Consider the following 18,555-nt stretch of genomic DNA (forward strand, 5'->3'; position numbering starts at 1 on the left):
TCCGGGATGGTTGAGAGTTATGATATTTACAATGAAGAAAGCTATTTCTAATAGACCTAGTTCACACGTCTTTGGTGTTTTGCTCCGTTTTTTTTCCCCAGATGTTACTGTACCGGTGAGTTACTGGGAATTTATACATGAGTTTTTATCCGCCCAGTATTATTGAATTGTACATTTTTGAATGCCACTAGCTTTTTAATGAAAATACTGGTCGGTTCAAAATTGCTGCACAATTGGTCTATTTATAGGAATCAGGACCAGGTTTAGACTGGCCAACCAGAGTATCAGAGGTTGATGGTCCCAGGTTCTGCACTTAATGGTCCACAAAGGTCCAGTAGATGACATCCATAGTTAAAGCTGATTTGGACTTCATCACTTGCTAGGTACAAATGTTATGGGTTGATTCACAAATAACTTATTAGAATGCATTAATGATATTACAAGTGTGCACAACTAGAACATTATAATTAGGGATATAATTAAAAAAAATAGACGTGCGCACGTTCTGTATGCACGTTCTGTTCCGTATGACAGTAGGCCCTCGTTTCGTCTGGCGGGCCCAGACATATCAGTTCGACCAGGGGCGGACATATAGCCGGTGTAGCTGGTTCGGCTGCACAGGTGCCTGGGGGGGGATGGGAGCCCGCTCAGCTGCCCTAAACGCTGTGCACATAGATCGGCATAGCTGTGCAGCAGATGGAGGGGGGCCCCTTTCCCTCCCTGTGCACTTTCGGCAACTCACAGATTGAGCCTCCTTCCTTCACATATGTTATTGATGCAATCAATAACATATGTTAAGTGAGGGGGCCCAATCTGTGAGTTGCACTTGCCAAAAGTGCACAAGGTGGGGGCCTCTCCGTCTGCCGCGAGGTTGCGCCGATCATCCATTACTTAGAAAACTTATTAGGAGGGGAGGGGCCTGCTGAGGCGACGCACTCTCTCTGGTGGTTTTCATCACCTAGTAACCAGCGTCACTGTCAGATGCAGTGCAACATCTGACAATCACGCTCACTAGGTGACCAGGATCACCAGATAGAGTGCGTCGCACCTAGCAAGAAGCATCGCTATCTTCGGACCGGTTATTGATCCGGGATAGCGGCGCTGCTTAAATTAAGCCTAATAATGGTTGGCTGAGCATCTCAGCCAATCAGTGTTAGGGTTCTTCTTGCTCCGCCCCCTGAGCCTGCCAGTGCTTTTACTGTGTGCTGTGTGGTGTGTGCTGAGCGTCATGAAGGGGACTGACTGAAAATAAAAAGAACTAGGAGGTAGCGGTTGCTGCCCTCTCTGTAGAAAATGTTTGGAGTGGAGCTCAGTGGACAGTTCAAGGGCTGCCTTCTTTAACATTTGTGGCATATCCACAGTATATGCCATAAATGTCCCATAGATGCGGGTTCCACCATTGGGACGTGCGCTTATCTCTAGAACGAGGCCCCCTAAACCCCGTTCTGCCTTTCTTGGCTCCTGCTGCTTCCCGGCCACTTCCTGATTAGATGGTCGAGAGTGACGAAAACAGCAAAGCTGCTTGATAGCCCTGCTTGAGAAGTGACAGTGCAATGAGCAAGATAAAGTCATTATAAGTTAATTACATGAGTGCTTTGTGTTATACTCAGTTGTTAAATATGGAAATTATTTTTTATTATTTATGTTTGTCACTTGTGTTTTAAACTAGTAATTAAATGTGAAATATAGATTTGTATAGTTTTATATGCGTGCGGGCGTGGTTAGGTTATGGGGGGCCCAGGCACATTCTTTGCACAGGGCCCTCTACAGTCTGTGTCCAACTCTGAGTCCGACACTGATCTGAACCGCGTTCTCATGATGACCTGTTGTTCAGTGGATAAATTGTCTGTTACGAGATGTTTAGTTGTATTCCCTGTGAATACTTGTATTGTACCAAAACACTGTCCAAATGAATACACCTATTGTGCCTTCTACATGAGAGTCAGAGCTGGGGTTTATTAGCTCGGATCACATCTGTACATAAACATTGAAGAGAACAACCTGTGTGGTCCATTCCTCTATTATTCTATGTGGAACATTTATGGTTTTATTAAAACTTAAATTACAATTAGTAAGTGAATATTATACAATGTTAATTTATTATTTACAATATTATGATATTTAGATTAATAAAGCATTTAGGCTTCGTTCACATCTGTGTCAGGGCCCTTATTCTAACATTCCGTCTGAGCTTTCCGTCAGAACGGGAACCTGACTGAAACAAACGGAAACCATAGGTTTCCGTTTGCATCACCATTAATTTTAATGGTGATGGATCGGTGCCAATGGTTTTTGTTTGTCTCAGTTGTGCAAGGGTTCCGTCGTTTTGACGCAATCAATACCGTAGTCAAAACGACGAAACCCTTGCACAACTGAGACAAACGGAAAGCATTGGCACCGGATCCGTCAGCATTGAAAGCAATAGTGATGGAAACCTATGGTTTCCATTTGTTTCAGTCAGGGCTCCATTCTGATGGAAAGCTCAGACGGAACGTTAGAATAGAGCCCTGACCTGACACAGATGTGAATGAAGCCTAAGCAGTGTTCCATTTTAAATTAAATATTTGATTGACATAATATATAAATATATACACATACAGTATATACAATATTCTGGTAGTTTATGGGGTAGAATAAAAAGAAGCACTCACCCAAGAAACAATTTATGCTTTTGGACGGGTTCCCACATAGCGTAAATGCTGTGGAATTTCCGCAATGGAATTATGTGCGGAAATTCCACAGCATTTACAGTAGCAGCAAAGGGGATGAGATTTAGAAAATCTCATGCCCACGCTGCGGAAAAAAACCTGCAGCGTAAACGTTAATAAATTGACCTGCGGTGCGGAATTTAATTCTGAAGCATGTCAATTGATGCTGTTTTTTTTGTTATTTTCCGTTGTGGGTTTCCCCCATTGAATCCAATGGGGATGCAAAACCGCAACAGAAAGTCAAGTGTTGCGACTTTTGCGGCATATTCACAGAGATTACGCCGCAAAAATGGCAACTACGGAAAAATTTTAAAAATCATACTTACCCAGAACGCCCTCCTTCTTCCTGCAGTCCGGCCTCCTGGGATGACATTGCGGTGGTCAAATGGGATAATACACCATCCCAGGTGGCTGGCCTGGATGACATCAGAGGCTGGCCTCTTGGGATGACGTTACATCCCAAATGACCGCTGCTACAGCCAATCACAGGCTGCAGCGGTCCCATGGGCTGCAGCGTCATCCAGGGAGGCCAGACCGGACTGCAATGACGCATCGCCATAACAACGGCCTACGTAAGTATGAGCGGTTTTTACAGCTGCTTTCCACAGCGGAAATTCCATCCGAAAAAATGCAGAATGTGGTGCGGTTTTTGGAAGGAATGTACTGCGGGTTCCAAGTCGGATATGCTGCGTAGTTTTTACGTATCTGTTCCGTGGGAACCCGGCCTTTGGGTGCAGTCACACATGACGTAACTTTCGTTTAAGTAAAATCCGCTGAGGAAAATTGCACCAAATATTCCTATGGTTGGAAAAAAAAATTTGCAACACGTACATGATTTAAATATCCATGTGGAATTTTTCTGATGCAGAAACACTTTTGCAACATTTTCTGTATGAAACGATGTTTTATGTTTTGATTTAATTAATAGATAAATTTAATATTTCTTCCCCTTTCAAGTCTACCTAACCTTTCAGGTGACTTTTCAGAATAAGTAGTTGTGTGAGAAATAACACTATTGCTGGCCATTTTATGACTTGTATCCTGCATTGTTTAGCAGTTTTCCCCTCCACAGGCTTTATCTCTAATTCTCCCTGAGCTAGTGGGCGGAGCCTAACTGCTATCATGTCTGCTCTACACAGCATAGGGGAGGGGAAGTATCCTACTCTCCTATCTCTATTTATGAAAGAAATAGAGAGGCTGCAGAAGAATGGAGGGGATTATACAGCAGTAATGAGCAGTATAGCTGAGAATCCAGCACTTTGGGTAGTGTGGGGGTTTAGCATCAGGAGAGGTTGGTACAGCGGTTTCTTAGTAGCCAGAGACAGGGACACCGTGCATTAAAGTTCATAACAGGGCTTTGCCTGTGTTTTATTCTTGTCAAAGAAACAGCCTCTTGTACAACAAGGCAAAATACAAAATAAATCCTGCTCGTCTGAGCACTAACTAAACAAGATATTATCTAACTATACCAAGTGCCTTCCTACCAGGCACTGGACACAAAGTAACACAGGTCTTTACTCACATAGAATACAGGCTACTCCAGCCTTAGTAGTCTCTGGTCTGAGTCAGGGGTGAGACTGACACACACTGTGTCTGCACCTTTTTATATACAGGCTGCAGGTGCAGCTAATTGAGCAGCAGCCTTGTCCTACAAACAGAGATGGACTAGGGATTGGGGAACCCACCCTGCTCTTCCCCAATCCAACTCCAGGCCCTTTTTCCGGCTTTTCCTTAAGCCGAGATTGGAAAGCTAGAGCTTTCTATTGCAAAAACTACTCATTCCCTGGAGCCTAGGATACATATGACAGGATTCTAGGGGAAATGTACCTTCCCTCAATGACTTTACCTGTCACTGTCTCACAGTAGATATAACACTTAACAGCAAGCTGCGGCAGCGTCTGTGTCTCTCTCAGCCCCCCCCCCCCTTCCAGATTTCTATGGGCAGCTATAAACAGAGCTCTCAGTGAGGTGAGAGTCTGTCTAATTTAGAGGAGACAGGAATAGCAGTAAATTCAGATTGAGTGAACAGTAAGGATGGGGGTGGGGAGGAAAGTATCCTGATAAGTGAGAAAGAGGCATTTTTCTCTAATAAGATAAAATACTAAGTTTCTTATATTCATTGGTACTATACATTTATGCAAAGTTTGTTGAAAAGTTATTGACCATTTAACTTCCTGCTGATCTGTTTTATTTTTGGCTGGTGAATGGTGCAACTTTGGGCTTAACTATTGGTATGTCCTACTGCAGACAGACAGATGGGAGAGAATCCTGCTTCAGCCGGTTGTCTTACAGCCAGTCATAGAATTGTGAGGAGAAGGAGTGGGAAATGTCTGATCTCCTGGGACACATATAGAAGATTTCTTTCACCTTTGAAATCGTTTCTTTATTTTTATTTTTATTTCAATAAATAATAAAAAATGTGTGTGTTTGGTGCAACTTTCTATTAAAAAATTATTTTTACTTTTTGAGATACATCTGCTTTGTATCCTGTCTACAGAGAAGCTGTATCTAGCGATGACACCTGAATCCGTCAGGTCAGCGGCACTGACAGGTTCAGTAAAAGCGGGTCCTGCGTGTCTCCGACAAGCAGGATCTACCTGTAATCTAAGTTCATAACTTAGATGTTATTGGTAACAGCTTGATACAGAGTATAGGAGAATAACATATCATTATTAAATCTCATATATATGTTTAGTTATTTTTGTTGAAAGGAATATTTCCTTTCTTTATTAGTTTTTTTATTATTTTCACATTATTAATGCATTTTTATTATCAATGGTAATAATTTCTGTTCAGAATTTGTATTTTACAATTAAGCACTAGTGAAAAAGAATGCTAATTTCATGAATACATTTATTGTGTGATTTTTTTTGTATACAGGAGGTTTGTTACCTCAGATCCCATCTGTACATAAAGATTCTAGTGCATAACGTGTGTGGTCCATTTTCTCATTTTCTTATAATACGAAATAAATGCAAAATATTTTTTTTTTACTTTCATTTAAAAAGTTTAACGTTTTGTAATGTCCGTTTGATTAACCCTTTCATGGCCAAGAGTCATTGATGCCCTGTAAAATTTTCCATTTTTAAAATACGCACTTCTTTAAACGATAATATCTTTGCAACCGCTTTGAATATTATAACTATTTTTACTTTGTTGTTATTTACAAGACTTAGGAGGCTTTTATTTTCTAGCTTAGTTTAATTAATTCCATGTTTTCAAATTTTTATTATGAGCAGACAAATCACAAAAAATGTGAAAAAACATATATATATATATATATATATATATATATATATATAAACGAACAAATGGATCCAGCAGCACTGGCAAACTGTGGGTGCAGGCCCCCAGGAACAGACCACGTTCCAAATTACGTAGTATTCAAAAAATAGGCAGCACTCAAAGAAAGGCTCTAGAGGACAGAGCTGAAACGTTGCACTGGGGGCAATAAAAGTACCCACCTTTTTTCACATTTACTACGGAGCGCTGCCTATTTTTTGAATACTATATATAATCGCAATCCAGAGGAAAAGAGGCAGCACTCCAATATTATAAAAATCTAAAATTTTTATTCACCCAACATAGAGGCAACGTTTCACCTTCCCATTGAAGGCATATTCTATGTATATGTATACACTGTTGCAGCTCTGTAACAATTAGGCTGGGTTCACACGACCTATTTTCAGATGTAAACGAGGCGTATTATGCCTCGTTTTACATCTGAAAATAGGGATACAATACGTCGGCAAACATCTGCCCATTCATTTGAATGGGTTTGCCGACGTACTGTGCAGACAACCTGTCGTTTACGCGTCGTTGTTTGACAGCTGTCAAACGACGACGCGTAAAAATACAGCCTCGTCAAAAGAAGTGCAGGACACTTCTTTCAGACGTAATTTGAGCCGTTCTTCATTGAACTCAATGAAGCACAGCTCAAAATTTACGGCTGTCAGAGAAGCCTCGCAAAATGCGAGGAGGAGCATTTACGTCTGAAACGAGGCAGCTGTTTTCTCCTGAAAACAGTCTGTCTTTTCAGATGTAAAAGCCTGCTACCGTGTGCACATACCCTCAGGCTGGATTCACACGACCTATTTTCAGACGTAATCGAGGCGTTTTACACCTCGAATTACGTCTGAAAAAACGGCTCCAATACGTCGGCAAACATCTGCCCATTACTTTCAATGGGTTTTACGATGTACTGTTCCGACGACCTGTCATTTTACGCGTCGCTGTCAAAAGACGGCACGTAAAAATACAGCCTCGTCAAAAGAAGTGCAGGACTCTTCTTGGGACGTAATTGGAGGCGTTTTTCATTGACTCTATTGAAAACAGCTCCAAAGACACCTCAAAAAACGCCTGAAAAGAAGCCTCAAAAGAAGCTCCAACTTTCATTTTCAGCTTCAAAAACGCCTGAAAATCAGAGGCTGTTTTCTCTGAAATCAGCTCCGTATTTTCAGAAGTTTTTTGTTAAGCGTGTGACCATACCCTTAGGGTATGTGCACGCGATTAACAATATACGTCTGAAAATACGGAGCTGTTTTAAAGGGAAAACAGCACCTGATTTTCAGACGTTTTTTTGAGCAACTCACGTTTTTCGCTGCGTTTTTCGCTGCGTTTTCTTGGCAGTTTTTGGAGCTGTTTTCAATAGAGTCTATGAGAAAACGGCTCCAAAAACGGCCCAAGAAGTGTCCTGCACTTCTTTTGACGAGCCGTCATTTTACACGCCGTATTTTGACGCGTAAAATGACAGCTCGTCTGCACAGAACATCGTAAGACCCATTGCAAGCAATGGGCAGATGTTTGCAGACGTATTGGAGCCGTCTTTTCAGGCATAATTCGAGGCGTAAAACGCCTCCATTACGTCTGAAAATAGGTTGTGTGAACCCAGCCTTAGTCGTCTTCTATCTCCGTCAGTCTGAATCACTGTGAGGGGAGAATGAAGAAGTGAAAAAATGGCTGTTAAAAATGGATCAACTGTCAGTTTTTCATGGCCGTTTTGCATCAGTGTGTCTCAAAATTTTCATCCATTTCACAGCTGTCTGACTGTTTTTAACCACCGATGCCACCCGTTTTTCATGTCCGTTAAGAAAATGGATGAATTAAAAAATGTTGTCCCAACCCCTAAAATCTATACAGTGCCTATGTAGAAAGTGCCACAATGCCCCTGTAGATAGTGCCACAGTGCCCACTGTAGATAGTACCCACATAGATAGTGCTACACACAGTGCCCATGTATAGCACCACAGTGTCCCCTGTAGATAGAGCCCATATAGTGCCAGTGCCCATATAGTGCCACAGTGCCCATGTAGATAGTGCCACAACCCCCTAGATAGTGCCACCCCCTGTAGATAGCACCACTCCCCCTGTACATAGCACCACCCCCTGCAGAATAGTGCCCACATATAGTGCCCACTGTAAATACTGCCCAGATAGATAGTGCCACACAAATTTCCCATGTAGATAGCACCAGCTTCCCCTGTAAGTGAACGGGTTAAAAACATTTATAGATAAATAAATAATTAGTGCTTATTTATTCAATCAATTAATTATTTTTATTACAAACAACAATCCAGAGACTTTCATAGCATTGCCAAATGGTAATATTGTGCCGTGTGTGTAGTTGATATATATACTTCCAAAAAAATCAAGGCAGCACTTCCATAGATAGTGAAAAAGTGGATAATTTTATTCACCACATGCGACCTTACAGCCCTTCTCGATGGGGCTTTTCCCAAGCAATATAATGAGTGAGCAGTGCACAAATAAATACTCAGGTTTTAACAATTCATTAAATAAATTAAAATAATTTAATTATTTTTTTTAAATATAAAATTATACAGTATAACAGTGTCAATGTGGTACAAAATAGTATAGGGCATTTCTGTGCAATTCATATAAAGGTAGCGATTTACAGTTAATAGTGAGCATCAATAAATATTCTATTTTAACTATATAAATATTAATAAAGTGTCAAGTGCAATTTAATAAATAGACGTGTTTACAATTAAAATAATATTTCCCAGGCTCACCACTCTCCTGATCCCTTCATAGATTTTCTAAATGGCGAACTTCCCAGAATCTACATAATCTTACTGCGCATGCGTTGGTATTGAATTCTGCGCATGCCCGTACTCAATATGCATCCGAGGGGTGATACGCAAAATAGTTCAGTGAGACCGAGCTCATCAAGCGCATGCTCATTGTGGCTCAGGCATTCTATTAGCCACATGAGCTGCATACGTTTGCTATATGAGCTGTATATTGAGTGGAATACAAACAAAAATATCAAAACTTCCCATGTCTCCTTGCACTTTGTAGCAGGATATATATACTTGGGGAGCAAAATACATTATTTTACCCTTAGAGACAAACTTTTCTCTCACTGAGCGATCGTCTCCACATAAATGGAGGCGTCTCGTTCCTGCCGGGGATAAATGCGTAACATGATGCGCAAAGAACGCACCGTGTGCACACCGTCCACATAGGGAGCCAACAAAGCCTCATTTGGAGAGTCAAAATAAAAATAAATATAAATATAGCCACTCTTTTGTTACCACTATCTGACTCAGATGCATACTGTGACGATCACAGGGTATGTGGACCCACTAGGCCGCTCCGCCGTAGCGGAGAGGCAGCTGGCCTAGTCACAGTCTATACAAAAGTCTATAGCAATTCGTAACACACGGGTACCTGAACTAGTCCAGACAGTGGCTGTGGCTTCAGCACGGATGGAGGTAGGTGCAGCAGGTTGCACCAGACGTGGCGGACAGTACAAGACGTGGCAAGTCCAATCTTTTGCTACGAATCGTAAATCTATGATTATTCATCTGTGTCTTACAGCCCAATGTAGTCTCTCCTACATCAAAGAGGTTACACGGGCATTGTAGCAGATAGATAACATATTTAGATGAACACGTTAAGTAATGCTTAATCCAAAACTCTTTCCCTGTCAATAAGTGAGCGAACGTCTCTCCCTTTGACATATTAATGCAGTTTACACAATTAAGGCACGGGTGAAATCCTAGCTTTTTTTGTCCCCAGGAATGTCTGTACCGTCTTTGTAGACGTGCCCACATCTGCTCTCACTAACTTATCTTTCAAATTCTTAGAATGTTTGTACAACATTAGGGATGGCAGATCGAACTCAGGAACATGATTTAAATTACTCTTCAATATCGGCTAGTGTTTACGTATAATTTATGCTATTTCATCACTGGCTTCAGTATATGTGGATATAAATGGTATCCTCCGACATACCTTTTTGGGTACTATCTGGTTTTTCCATGGAAAGGAACCCTTCTCTACTGGATTTCTCTACTCTATCTCTGTGTAATTGAATCAGTTTTTTTAGGGTAACCCCTTTATATAAACTTCCTACACATCTCATTAAATCTGGTTTTAGTTGTTTCTTCGGTATCAACTATGCGCCTTACCCTCAGTAGTTGGTAATAAGGGGGAGCTCTCACCAAGCATCTCGGGTGGCAACTTTCAAATTTTAGAAGATTATTTGTATAGATATCAGTAGTCAATTTTCTACCAGCTTTGGTTATTGTGGTATCTAGAAATTGAATAGATGTATCAGAATGTACTAAGGTGAATTGTATATCCACATCTATACTGTTTACAAATCTATGAAACATGTCAAGTTATTCCATGGTCTGAAGTGGTGGGATACATAGATCGACTCCCCCTATAGGGTTGCCATATGTATATTGGCATAGGTTGGTGCCACATTGGCACCCATTGCGGTTCCTCTCCGCTGAATATAAAACTGTCTCCAACAATGAAAGTATAAATACAATGCATTCTTCTGTATAGTCACTGTGTGATAGGGCTTTAGAGACCATGTGCAGGCCTCTACCATTGTCGATCGACGTGTACAGACTGACCACATCGAACGAACATAGGAGGGCCACATTCGGAATCTGAACATCTTTAATCTTCAGTAAAAAATCAGAGGTGTCTCGTATATAAGAGGGTACTTCAATGGCAAATTGTCATACAATCTTATCTAAAAAGATAGAGATGCGTCACACTGGCCAAACTTCAGAGCACCCAGTCAATACAAAGTCCAGCACAAGGGTTGAAGAAAAAACCAGAGGAGATCCAGCGATAAAGATGTTGATAGGAAAAACTAGGTTTCCACTTTATTGGAATACAAGATAAATGCTTGAAAAAAACACCAGGAGGAAAAGACAAGGTGGTGATATGCGGCAATAGATAGCCTACGCGTTTCAGGCACTGGCTGTGCCCTTAATCATGGCTAAGTCGAGTGACTTAGCACAAGGGTACCTGAATAGTCCAGACAGTGGCAGACGCTTTAGCACGGATGGAGGTGAGTGCAGCAGGTTGCGCCAGATGTGGCGGATGACAGCAGGTGCAGTATGATGCGCCAGACGTGGCAGACGACAACAGGTGCAGTAGGCTGCACCAGACGTGGCGGATGACAACAAGAGCAGCAGGACACGATTCACTAACAGGCTCAGGAACAATAACACAGCACGGGACACAGGATACAGGTAGCACGGCACGGGAACACTGGAACAACGTAAACACTAAGTGACCATTTGCAAAGACTAACATGGGAATTACTAACAACGCTCAGGCAAGGAGTGAAGGGGCAGGGCCCTTCTTATAGTCCAGGGTGATGTGGGAGTAATTAGTCAATTCTTAACATGTGTGCACGTTAGCCTATAAAGGCCGGGAATGAGCTCGTGCGCACACCCTAGTGGTCACTGCAGGACAGGACGGCCGCATGTGCTGGCATCCTCGTCAGCAGAATGAAAGGGGTCTGCGGTCTGCGACCGCTGCCGTTACAAGATATTTCCTAGAATAGACCCAATACTGGACACTATTGGTCTCCCCGCTGGTTTTTCAAAAGATTGGGACACTGGTCACTTGTCCTATCGGGGCTTATTTGCACCCAACTGATCGTCTGACAACAGTGCTGTTTTTTTTTTTTACCAATATATATATATATATATATATATATATATATATATATATAAATATACTGTATTGCTGTTTCAACTGGTGAGGAATGTGTTTGTACTTTGTTACACTATGGCTTGGTTGCTTTGAGTACATCAATTTAGATGTAATCGATAACAGGTGGTTCCTGAGTGTCAGACACGCAGGACTCGCTGATGCTGAGACGCGCAGGGCCCGCTGTCACTGAAGCCATCTGTCTTGCTGAACTGACGGATTCGGATTTCAGTGCAAGATACAGCTTCTATGTATCCAGGATACGCAGCAGCTGTATCACAAAAAGTAAAAACATTTTTTAATGAAAATCAATAACAAAGTTTCACTATCACTATAATTTTAAAAAAAAAGTCTTCAAAGGTTTCCATAGCCTTTAAGCCTCGGCTCACATCTGCATCAGAGTTCACGTGAAAAAAGCATGCAGCGCTATTTCTTCTGGTAAAACGATTGGGCACCCTCACCGAAACCCGACGAAGCCCATTAAAGTCATTGGGTTCCGTCAGGACGTAAACATTTTGTTACTGGATGGCTGTGACGGATGCTATCCGTCGCCCATAGACATCCATGTTTAAAAAAAGTATACGTTTTGCAGATACCTTTTTTTTTTCAGTTTTGGTGTTATAAAAATAATACAGATTATTGAAAAAAAGTTGTTTGGAAATCGTGTCATGTGGGTTTTATTGGGTTAAACATAACCATTTGAAGGGATATGTTTTTAATCTAATTTAATATTCCATCACTTGAACAGGACCATTCTTTAATACTCTCTATTCGTTTGTAGGAGTAAAGCAAATTCTAAATTCAGCATAAAAATATTTTTACAAAAATGCTTTAACTTAGAATTAATTAAAGGGACACCTAGAATGTGCCTCTAGGGATTCAACTATATTAAAGTTGTAAAAATATATTTGGACTCGGATTTTGAACAGGTGTTCTGTAAATTCTGGAAAAAAGAGTGAATCATGCACTGTGTTGAGCACTTAAGTGCCTTAGAGATTGTGCGTGCAGCCCTGTACATGGTCTCTAGTCCAGTCTGCATTAGATTTATCACAGGGTGGTAGAAATCCATTATTACCTATTAAATAACCTAGTAAGTGTCTGCAGTATATTAAACTCCATGAACCCAAGAATACCTGTTGACGGTGCTAGGACTAGTGTATAATTGTAATAATATAGTGATCGGACTATAAATAACTGGTGACCTTTGCAGATTAGGGGCAACATTTAACTGTTTTATTACATTGTCTCTGTCTATCCAATAGAGTGCATTATCTATTAGAGTGACAAGTTTTTAATAAAATAAAATTTATGATCAGTGGCATGAACATACTGGTAATGTCATTAACAAGATCAGTGTGTATATATATATATATATATATATATATATATATATATACACTACCGTTCAAAAGTTTGGGGTCACCCAGACAATTTTGTGTTTTCCATGAAAACTCACACTTATATTTATCAAATGAGTTGCAAAAGGACTAGAAAATATAGTCAAGACATTGACAAGGTGAGAAATAATGATTTTTATTTGAAATAATAATTTTCTCCTTCAAACTTTGCTTTCGTCAAGGAATGCTCCATTTGCAGCAATTACAGCATTGCAGACCTTTGGCATTCTACCTGTTAATTTGCTGAGGTAATCGGGAGAAATTTCACCCCATGCTTCCAGAAGCCCCTCCCACTTCTTGCGCACCATACGGTCAAGCTGCTCCCACAACAGCTCTATGGGGTTGAGATCTGGTGACTGCGCTGGCCACTCCATTACAGATAGAATACCAGCTGCCTGCTTCTTCCCTAAATAGTTCTTGCATAATTTGGAGGTGTGCTTTGGGTCATTGTCCTGTTGTAGGATGAAATTGGCTCCAATCAAGCGCTGTCCACAGGGTATGGCATGGTGTTGCAAAATGGAGTGATAGCCTTCCTTATTCAAAATCCGTTTTACCTTGTACAAATCTCCCACTTTACCAGCACCAAAGCAACCCCAGACCATCACATTACCTCCACCATGCTTGACAGATGGCGTCAGGCACTCTTCCAGCATCTTTTCAGTTGTTCTGCGTCTCACAAATGTTCTTCTGTGCGATCCAAACACCTCAAACTTCGATTCGTCTGTCCATAACACTTTTTTCCAATCTTCCTCTGTCCAATGTCTGTGTGCTTTTGCCCATATTAATCTTTTCCTTTTATTAGCCAGTCTCAGATATGGCTTTTTCCTTACCACTCTGCCCTGAAGGCCAGCATCCCGGAGTCACCTCTTCACTGTAGATGTTGACACTGGCGTTTTGCGGGTACTATTTAATGAACCTGCCAGTTGAGGACCTGTGAGGCGTTTATTTCTAAAACTAGAGACTCTAATGTACTTGTCTTGTTGCTCAGTTGTGTAGCGGGGCCTCGCACTTCTCTTTTTTTACTCTGGTTAGAGCCTGTTTGTGCTGTCCTCTGAAGGGAGTAGTACACACCGTTGTAGGAAATCTTCAGTTTCTTGGCAATTTCTCGCATGGAATAGCCTTCATTTCTAAGAACAAGAATAGACTGTCGAGTTTCAGATGAAAGCTCTCTTTTTCTAGCCATTTGGAGAGTTTAATCGAACCCACAAATGTAATGCTCCAGATTCTCAACTAGCTCAAAGGAAGGTCAGTTTTATAGCTCCTCTAAACAGCAAAACTGTTTACAGCGGTGCTAACATAATTGCACAAGGGTTTTCAAGTGTTTTCTAATCATCCATTAGCCTTCTAACACAGTTAGCAAACACAAAGTACAATTAGAACACTGGAGTGATGGTTGCTGGAAATCGGCCTCTATACACCTATGTAGATATTGCATTAAAAACCAGACGTTTGCAGCTAGAATAGTCATTTAGCACATTAACAATGTATAGAGCGTATTTCTGATTAATTTAATGTTATCTTCATTGAAAAAAACTGTGCTTTTCTTGCAAAAATAAGGACATTTCTAAGTGACCCTAAACTTTTGAACGGTAGTGTATATATATATATAAAATTATTAAAAGTTAAAAACCTCCCTTTTCCCCCAAGCACAACGTAATTTTTTTTTATTAATTTAACACAACGTAACTGGTATCGCTGCATCCGTAAAAGCACGAACTATTACAATATATCTTTATTTAACCCACACGAGGAACGCCGTAAATAATAAAAATGAAGACGCCATAATCATTGTTTTTTGGTCACTTCATCTTCCACAAACAATGAAATAAAAAGTGATCAAAAAGTCTCAACTAATAATAATATTTCGTATGTGTTGACTGCAATCCCAACTGAGGATAGTGTGAGAAGAAAGGGGACACAATCCACTCTGTAATAATCCTTATCTCTTCTTAATAGGATCCCTGGGCCGGGTCTTTTTAGAATGTGAGTGGAAGGTTATCCACATAGAGTCAAGCAGAATTCCTGATAATTATACTAATACTGAAAGGTTCCTTTAAATGGGCAAATTTATGAAGATTGGCACACCTGTCTGGTGCCCCTATTAGGTGTGTGCTGAATTTCCCAACATAGGATAAACCCCATGCGACTAGGAGGCCACATCCCACTTTCCTAACATAAACCAATGTTGTCATTTGTGTTGGATGAATATGGCATTTGTGTTGCCAATCAGAAAACTGGTACAACATTTTGACAATTTGGCAAACATGAACAGAACACTAAAGAAGGTAAATCATGGCCTGAAACCGAAATTGACTGTTTCCTGATTTTTATCTCTGTTACCTTTTGAAGTTTTTCCAAAAATTTATTTAGAGAGTAGACTAGACATTCAGCCGTGTTTTTAGGTCTGAGCTGGTGGAAATCTTCATTTTTGTCTGGATCCATTGATAATCGAATATGTAGGATGTACTGCCAGACACCATAAAACATATGCTCTCAGGGAAAAAAATAGATCAGCGATGTTTCATTTTTTAGCTGATCCAAATCGTTTCTTCCCCAGGATTAGCAGAGGCTAATGTTAATCCCCCCTGATTAACATTCAGCGGGCAGTATTCTCCATGTATAGTCAGCGTTATGATTCTGTTGACTGTATTTTTCCAGTCTGTACAATATGCTCTCCTCTCAGATAAGGTTTTCAACACAAAACAATAATCTTGGTCATTGTCCTTTACATTTCATCCAAACCCAAGACTGAACAGGCTCACAGAAATGGTTTCTGAACTCTGTTGGCGTGTCCCACTGTGTTTTTCGGTAAAGCAGCGTCAGACTGTCATGACCCTAGAGGTATGAATAAGCTGCAGTTCAGCAGTGTTTTTCCTGCAGATGCAGTGACGTGCGCCTTACCCACATACCCGCCCTGCTGAAGCCATTTCAGGGAAGCACTCTATGGGAAATGTTGTATTTGGCCAAGATGTTATACATTAGAGAGAGTGAGGAAGAGTTTAGCCAGAGTGGAAAACAAACAAAGAAAGTTAAACAATGGGAGTAAGAAAGCAAATGATAGAACACGTATTCAAGACTAAAACACAAGGAACATAGAATGTACATTCATCGTAAACCACCATTTCAAAGTTTTAGACTGGACTTTCATTAAAGCTTTGCCATCCAAAAATTAATCCCTAAGAAAATAATAAGGATTTTAAGATATTTTGTATTGGTCACTATCACAAAATGAAAACATTCCAAACTTTGAGTTGAGATAATTGTTTAACGCTGCCACTGCCAATCACTTATACGCCGTGTAGCCATAACTTTAAAACCACTGACTGGTGAAGTGAATAATATTGATTATCTCATTACAATGGCGGCTGTCAAGGAGATTAATATATTAAGCAGCAAGTGAACAGTCAGTTCCTGAAGTTGATGTGTTGGTAGCAGTAAAAAAAAGTTTAAGGATCAGTGCGTCTTTGACAAGGGACAAATGGTGATGGGTAGACTACTGGGTTAGAGCATCTCCAAAACGACAGCTCTTGTGGGGTATTCACGGAATGCTGTGGTTAGAACCTACCAAAAGTGGTGCAAAGAAGGACAACTGGTGAACTGATGACAAGTCTCATTGATGAGTGTAATCTGTCTGGTCTTATTTCACATGAAAGCTACGATATCGTAAATTGCCGAAAAATAAAAAATGTATCAGAATACACAGTGCATTGCTGTTTGCTGTGTTTGGGGCTGTGTACCTGCAGACTGGTCAGAGTACCCATGCCTATTCCTGTCCACCATCGAAAGTGCCTAAGATGGGCACCTTAGCATCAGAACTTGACCACAGCAATGTTGTTTGATGAATCATGTTTTCTTTTACATTATGTGCATAGACAGGTGCATGCGCGTCACTTATCTGGGGAAGAGATGGCACCAGGATGCACTATAGGAAGAAGGCAAGCTGGCAGAAGCAATGTGATGCTCTGGGCAATCTTCTGCTGGTAAACCTTGAGACCAGGCATTCATGTGGATGTTATTTTGACTCGTACTATCTACCTAAACATTGTTGCAGATCAAGTACACACCTTAATGGCAACGGTGTTCTCTAATGGCAGTGTCCTCATTCTGCAGGATAATGCTCCCTGACACACTGCAATAGTTATTCAGGAATGGTTTGAGGAACATGACAGAGAGTTCAAGGTGTTGAAATTGTCCAGATCTCAATCTGATCGAGCATCCGTGGAATGTGCTGGAAAAACAAATCCAATCCATGCAGGTCCCATCTCACCACTTACAGGACCTTGAGGATCTGCTACTAACATCTTGGTGCCAGATACCACAGGACACATTTAAAAGTCTTGTGGAGTCCATGCCTCGAGGGGTCAGAACTGTTTTGGCGGCACGAGAGATATTAGGCAGGTGGTTTTAATGATATGGCTGAATGGTGTATATGATTGTTTACTGGAAAACCAATTTAAATTCTACATCATTTCATGGAATTAGAAAAATTAACAAAAGGACATTGTAGTCCAGGAGTACATGGAATATTTGATAGATCTCCATTGGGAGGCAAAATTACTTTGCAAGGATTCTCAATAAATAGTTTTTTTAAAATTCAGGAATTGTTTAGTTGACCACTTGTCCCAGATCAACCTATTAAAATGCTGGTAGTATTTTAATAGTTTATATTTTAATAAAGCATTTCTACTGGAGTTAACTTTTCAGTGTAGAGCAATGTGTACTTAGTTTATAGGGGTTGTCCCAACTGGAAAACCCTTAGGGCTTATTCAGACGAACGGGATATACGTCCGTGTAACGCGCGTGATTTTCACGCGCGTCGCACGGACTTATATTAGTCTATGGGGCCGTGCAGACAGTTGCGTGATTTTTACGCAGCGTGAGTCCGCTGCGAAAAACTCACGACATGTCCGTTCTTTGTGCGTATTTCGCGCATCACGCAACCATTGAAGCCAATCATATGGTGATGACACACGGAGCTGTCAAGTGCCTTTTGCTTGCACAAAACGCACACGCTCTTGTGAATCCGGCCTTACTCAAATGGAAACCAAATGCAGAAACCCTCAGCCATCAGCTAATATCGCAATCGGAAGCTACGAGCAGACAAACATTTTCCCTGTAGTGCCTGTTGCAGGTGAAATGTACTGTAATATTACACAGCACGCAAGCAAATTAATGCTTGGAATTTTGTTTTTCATAAGACAAAAAGAGGGCAAATAGACAGGGTTTTGCACTTATGACAATCACTTTAACAGCCTATTTTTGGCCTTAAAGTCTATGAAAAACTTTTTGAATTGACTGTTATTAAAAAAGTTTTTATGAACTTAGATGTGATCCATATTAGCTGGATCCTGTGTGTCAGAGACATGCAGGACACACTCTCAGCCCTCAGTCGGGCCGTCAGTTCAGCTGAACTGACAAAATCGTCTGAGCGAGAACGATACAGCTTTTATGTATAGGATACA

The 18,555-nt window shown here is 40.8% G+C and overlaps 1 long non-coding RNA gene across 5 annotated transcripts in view; it reads left to right on the forward strand.

Annotated features, from left to right (window-relative positions):
• LOC142651691 (uncharacterized) overlaps window positions 1–18,555 on the forward strand; it is a 52,403-nt gene that overhangs the window by 2,988 nt on the left and 30,860 nt on the right. For 3 of the 5 annotated variants that reach the window (XR_012847692.1, XR_012847695.1, XR_012847694.1), the window contains exon 2: window positions 249–383. The exons of the other annotated variants lie outside the window; for them this stretch is intronic. This is a non-coding gene — a long non-coding RNA (uncharacterized LOC142651691). The remainder of the gene's footprint in view (window positions 1–248; window positions 384–18,555) is intronic. 5 annotated transcript variants of the gene reach the window in all.

This window comes from Rhinoderma darwinii, chromosome 5 (genome assembly GCF_050947455.1).
Source record: "Rhinoderma darwinii isolate aRhiDar2 chromosome 5, aRhiDar2.hap1, whole genome shotgun sequence".
NCBI lineage: Eukaryota > Metazoa > Chordata > Amphibia > Anura > Rhinodermatidae > Rhinoderma > Rhinoderma darwinii.